Source organism: Euwallacea fornicatus, chromosome 12 (genome assembly GCF_040115645.1).
Source record: "Euwallacea fornicatus isolate EFF26 chromosome 12, ASM4011564v1, whole genome shotgun sequence".
NCBI classification, from domain to species: Eukaryota; Metazoa; Arthropoda; class Insecta; order Coleoptera; family Curculionidae; genus Euwallacea; species Euwallacea fornicatus.
Genome location: NC_089552.1, coordinates 1,417,348 through 1,423,347, shown reverse-complemented (window position 1 = coordinate 1,423,347; position 6,000 = coordinate 1,417,348). Strand labels below are relative to the sequence as shown.

At 41.6% G+C, this 6,000-nt stretch overlaps 1 protein-coding gene across 1 annotated transcript in view; it reads left to right on the top strand.

Annotated features, from left to right (window-relative positions):
* Positions 1 to 619: 619 nt before the first annotated feature.
* LOC136342644 (protein O-mannosyl-transferase TMTC1-like) overlaps positions 620 to 6,000 on the top strand; it is a 167,519-nt gene continuing 162,138 nt past the window's right edge. Inside the window, exon 1 of the mRNA XM_066288657.1 lies at positions 620 to 899. The gene's annotated coding sequence lies outside the window, so the exon portion shown is untranslated. The remainder of the gene's footprint in view (positions 900 to 6,000) is intronic.

Here is a 6,000-nt window from a genome sequence, read left to right as displayed (position 1 = left end):
ATCTGGTGTCTAAACTTGGTGGAACGGTCCAATCACTCATCTTAAGGACCCCAGAGTTAACCCACTACTAATGAGTAATTATCGAATTATGGTCTCCTTTGTGATTCTTACGAACCGTGGAGGTGGGCGTATTTGTTTGTCGTGGAGAGATGCAAATTAGGACCTCACAACAGTAAAACACGTCATTTTTATTGTGTTCCTAATATTCATAAAAATAACGTACCCTTAAGATCTATTTTTAGCGGCTAAAACTCCCCCACACGTTCACTGTCGATATTGTTGCAAATATGGTTTAGCTGACGTAACTTTTTATTCACGTCACAAAATTTAACAATTGAGAGTCGCCTTACGTAAAATCGTAAGCCACGCAAATTTAATATGCTAAAAAAGGATAAAGATATATTTGAACGTCTAAAAATGAGTCCATTTTTTTGCGCGGTTGCGCCTAATTTGTTGACGTTTCGATTGAATTTGATGTTGGTCTTTGCTCATGAACTTCCGCGGTAAAAATTCGTTCTCTCGAGAACTAAAATGGTGCTCCTGGTTATTTATATTCGGTTTTGTTATTATTATTGTTGGTGTGATGCGCAAGTTCTTAAACAGCCCGTCTAAGAAGCTCGCAACGTCTCTGCTGCATATTAATTGTGAAAAGGTGTGGCATCACTGTTGACGTGATGCCTGTGACGTGCATAAAAAGCCACGTCACTTCAGTAACACCTTCGTGGGCATCGGATTATTTTGGCATTTTTACCGAAAATCACCGTGCAAGATTGCAGACGAACAATTCTGAATCATCTGTGCCTCGTATCCAAGATCTGAATCCCGCGGAGGATCAAAGTCGAGCTGCGTATTCCTACCCCAGGTTGTAAAATACAGTGGTTCAAATCCAGTTCAGTGACGTGAGTAACGAGTTATGTTCATCCGCAAAAATAACTTACTCCTGAGACCTCTGGTTATGCTACGAGTGTGAAAAAAAGAAATGAGTCATCACGGCAGGTTCCAGAAAGAATTGGGTCGGAGATAAACATGCAAGCGATAACAGTGGTTCGAAATGTTGCCGAGTGGTCAAACTCAGAACCACGTTAACTGCATACAATATAATATGTGTCACCGTCAAAACCCGATTTCAATGAAAACCCGATCGAACTAGAAGAAACTGCTATTATCTACCAGCCTCGGGCATTTCTGTGTGTGATATATAATAAGATATTTTAGTTTTTTCAACATATTGGACCACTGGGCGGTTTATCAGGCGTTGAGACATTTTTTGCCGCCTTTCTCGTGGGACCTGCCGTCAAGACACATTTCTTCATTTCATAGAGGCAGTATAGTATGGGCTTATCCACAAATTTATTGTTTAGACTTAAATCCGTTAGTGGGAAACGCAGATCCTCCTACGAAAACCCCTAATAATTGACTACTTAGTTACGCAATATTAACTCAATAATTGAGGCCCCACGGCACTGTCTTTTTGGGTAACTTCGCAATCAATGAGCCTTTCGCATTGTAAACCGACGTAAAAAATTACAAAAATAAATCTCCGGTGTTCTCTTTGATGTATTAAATTTAACTTTTGTTGCACTGGGTTATTTTTCACCTATACAAAGTGTAATCCGAACTACGGCCGGGGGAATTTCAGAAGTGCTGAAAATTCGAATATTTAAAAATCAAATAATACAATCCAAATGCCAAACTTTATTAAGCTTGTTCAGTTGTTATTCGAACAAAAATTACTACACCTGGTACAATATCCTGCTAGGGGAATTATTAATGAGATTGCACTCGCTATACAAACAAAATAATTTGGTGTCGGATTGAAAATGTGAAGAGAAGAAACGCGAGCAAACATACCTTGCAGCCATTCAACGAACCCATGGGGCATACAGGGTGTCTGAAAAAAGAGTGGCGGACCACACTTATGCTCCCTTGGAACCGGCCGCCCTGCATACGTGGAGCTCTCCTTTCCGATGGCACTAGTAACGGGTTTTACGATGTGGTTCTCTCGGAAATTTCCTCTGCAAGGGTGCTGAGTTAAGGAAGGAACAGATCCAGCATCCGAGATCGATAGTGTTTATCTAATTCCTCATTCTTATGGAACAGGCATTTGCCCCTGCGAGAAAACGGCCAGGCCCAATATCAAACCGCTTCTTTTGGTAAAAATTACAACTGCATGCCTCGCCAAGACCAGCCTAAGGGGTCCTTTTGGACCGAACACATTTTGGATTTTCCGAATCTGTACCACCCGAAAGAGCAAAAATAAATTCTGGAGTGCCTCCGACCCAAGAAACTCATACACAACCACCTCGTTAGCATATGTCATATATACCCCAACACAAGAGCAGGAAAAAACAATAAAATGGAAATAAGTTCTGCTTTAACATTCTAATACGGTCCTGTCTATTCTGCGAGTGACACCAGGGTTAACGCGATTTTTTCTCAGTTTTATTAAAAAATTCTTTCCTTTGTCCTTCCCCTAACAGACAACAGACCGAACCGTCCGCAATTGCGTGAACAGGTATTTACATTAATTCCTTGGAGAGATTTGTTTGGTCAAATTGTCTCCCATTTGCTCTGGAAGCCACTTTCCGTACAACTTAATTTTGAAAGATTTTATTATAAAGTGTGCCTGAGTTCGGTGGCAGTTTATACAAAGGCCCTCTTGGGGCGAGCAAACTGCAAAAAAGGGTTGACAAGGGTTAATGGTAAAAAATGCATTAGAATAGAAGTGGAGGTGTGATTGATTTATGGCTGCGAAGTATGTGAGCTCCTCAAAACCCTTTATTTCTTCCAGGCGGCAAAGTTGCATGCCGAGCTTAGCAGTACACCCTTCTTGACCATCACCGCCGCTGGTCAAGTCATAAATCCTCCCAATTAAATCGTAACTTTACACGTGCTAAACAGTTCCTCGGAAGCAAATCCGCAAGAAATATCAGTACTTACTCGAAACTAAATTGGGGTAACCAAATAGGCTATAAATCTACGGAATGTTATAACGAAGAAATCCCGTGGCAAGTGTTTTATAACTAGGCGTTACGAAAGTAAATTAGGGAATATTTATTATGGCAACCAGTGCCAGGATCCACCTAACGATTTATTGGCGCGCATTCGGAATTTATTATTTTAGACCTTGTTTATTGGAACGAAACATTCAAATTATCAAGTTAATTAATTAAATAATGACGCCTGCAGAGCCCCAACGCAAAGTATGTAGTCCCGGCACGCTGCATAGATGGCGCCGCCCTATCAGTGTGCTTCGCGCTCAGCGAATATCTCATTGACCTGCGATTTTCGGTCAAGGATGACGAGTCGGAGCGTCGCCGGGGTACGAGTCACATATTCTCCTAACTCGGCAATTGAAATGAATTTTAAACGATTCCACTTTTTTCTTCAGGCAAAAGAAACGTAAACCCGCGGTGAGTTTCCAGGCCGTTTATTACGGAAATTTTAATTAATTAAAGTTAATTATTTTTTTAAGGCAGATTTACCGCCTGCGCGAGTATCTTCCAGTGGGTTGTTTAGCTCATTGCGAAATGAAATAATTATCACCATCCAGCGTGGTTTCCGGGTTGATTGTTATTCTTGAGGATGGCCGCCTTCGTCGGTGAGACCAGCTTCCTGTGGGCATGCTTTCACACAACTGACTAAGCTTCCGTGCTGAATATTTCAGGGATTATAATCAATTTCGTTAAGTAATAGATTCAATTAATACGTAATTTGTTTCCAATATCCTGGAAAATTACCGACCTTAGGAACGAGGCGTAATTGCCCGAGTCCCGTCCGTGAGCCGTCCGAACCGGGCGCCGACTGATTTTCTGACGCTGTCCCGTCCTATTTTAAATGAAATTAGATTCTTCGGCGTCATCGCTCCGATATTCTGTTGCTTCTACCCAGATTAGCTAATTAATCTCCCTTAAAAATATCCCTTAAAAATACATATATAGTACTTCTGCCTGTAATGTTTATTTTATCCTCGTTTCTAATTATTTGGCCTCGTAATAAGCCAATTTTCTGCCTCCTCGTCGCTCCGCCCTCCCTTAGCGAACCTTAGCTCTCCTCCACTGTCTAAAAGTTACACCATAAGAAGAGTCCCTTCGCCGTAAGAAGTGCGTCACATTGTAATTAATATTAATTACTTTATGTTTTGAAGGAAGTATGGCAAGAGCATATTAATTGCTTGTTAAAAGGCCTATTATTAGTTTTAATTATTAACATAAATTGGAACTGTTGGATTCGACAGCTGAGACAAGCGCAACCGTGAGATCTTCCATAACCGGGTTTAAATCGTACTTTTCTCGTTTCTCCCTAGCTGCAGTCCTGCTACCGCCCTTGAGGTACTAAAAAGCGCTAACGTTGGTGGCGTCACATACCGTATTCCATTACGGTGTTTTAAGCCATTTATTTCAACACGCGTTAACCTTATTTTGACATATTTTCCACATTATCATTAAAATTAGCTTAATTAGCGTTAAAGGGCTCTGTTCGTGAGAGAAAACATGATAATAAAATTAGCAAGACTGAGTGGACTTTATTTAACACGTTGGTAAGTAACAAGTCACGTTACGTATGGAGACATAGCGGCTACCTTTGCGTGTGCTTAACGTGACCATTGCCGATAAGTTAGCTGCAAATTTGTTCTAATGTAATCGACCGGATGTCTCCCGAGACTACCAATATCCCAACGGGGGCGTCGCGAGTGGACACGCTGTATACGATCTCAAAAAAATTTAAATCGATGGCGACGCTTCACCGCCACGCCGCCCATAAACAAAGCAAAAACGGAGCGACGGCGACTTGATGGCCGGCCATCTCGCCAGGGAAATAATGCGTGTCATTACTCCCCTGTTATTCATTTGTTGTTGGAACAAAGGCGAGAAAACTTTCTTTAAAGTCGTTCGGCACGGGTAATAATGGCGGATTCCGGAGCCGGCAGCGGAAAGGACTCGCTACTTGCCTGGCATTATACCAACGGTCGCTGTGGCCCCGCGGACGCGGGTCAGCTTTAATATACTAAAATGTGTGCGGTTTTTTGCGCGTCCTTTGTCAAACGGCAAAATTGCCAAAAATGTGTACGAAACTCGTCGGGAAATGCTATTTTGGGTAATGATGTCTGCGGAACGAGCGAAGCGAGGTCCTGCAATATGGCGCGAGAAAACCGCGCATTTCTTAGCCGGTTACAGAAATGGTCATTATTTACCTAGTCATTTATCACTGTACCTTACTAATCACGTTTAAACGGGCGGAAATGGACGGTGGTAGAAATTTCATGTAAGACGAACATTAATGTCCGTCCGGTAATAATCCCGGTGACATTCTTTCCAATTGACTGCTGCTCTATGCCCTTGCAAATTTGTACACGGAAATGCGCCTTAATTTGCCGTTGTTATCAAACAGCATGCTTCGTTGGCAGGCGGGCACACCTAATAAATTAACTCCGCTCTTCTCTAAATCTCTCACCCCCTTATTGATCTATAACCTAAAGCACTTTAAATCGAACCTTTCCCATTTCCAAGTGATTGTCTCCAATCGGAATACCATCTAAAATCAATATCCCGAAAGCCCAAAAAATTGTACATATTATTCTTCTTTCGTTTTCCAATAAGCTCCCTTTATTCCGCGTTCCTGAGAAAATTTGTCACCTCCATTCCCAAATCTTGGAAACGGTGTTCAGAACCGGCACGAGGCTTTTTAAAACAAATTGGCACTGTGTCCCAATAAAGCTGCACGTCCCGTAACAATATTAAATCCGAGCATAATAGAACAATATAAAATGACAAGTGTCGAGAGCGTTATAATGCAAATGCGCTTCAACCCAACAGATAATCACATTTATTTGAATTTCAATCCGTGCATTACCATAATTGACCAAAACACTATAAAGATGGCCGGATTTCCATAGAACAACGTCGTTTTCGGTCGCCAAGAGAATTTATTACTTCCAAGTAGTAAAATCCTGGATGCATTTGGTGCAAATGAAATCGTTATCGAGAGTTACTTCCGGAT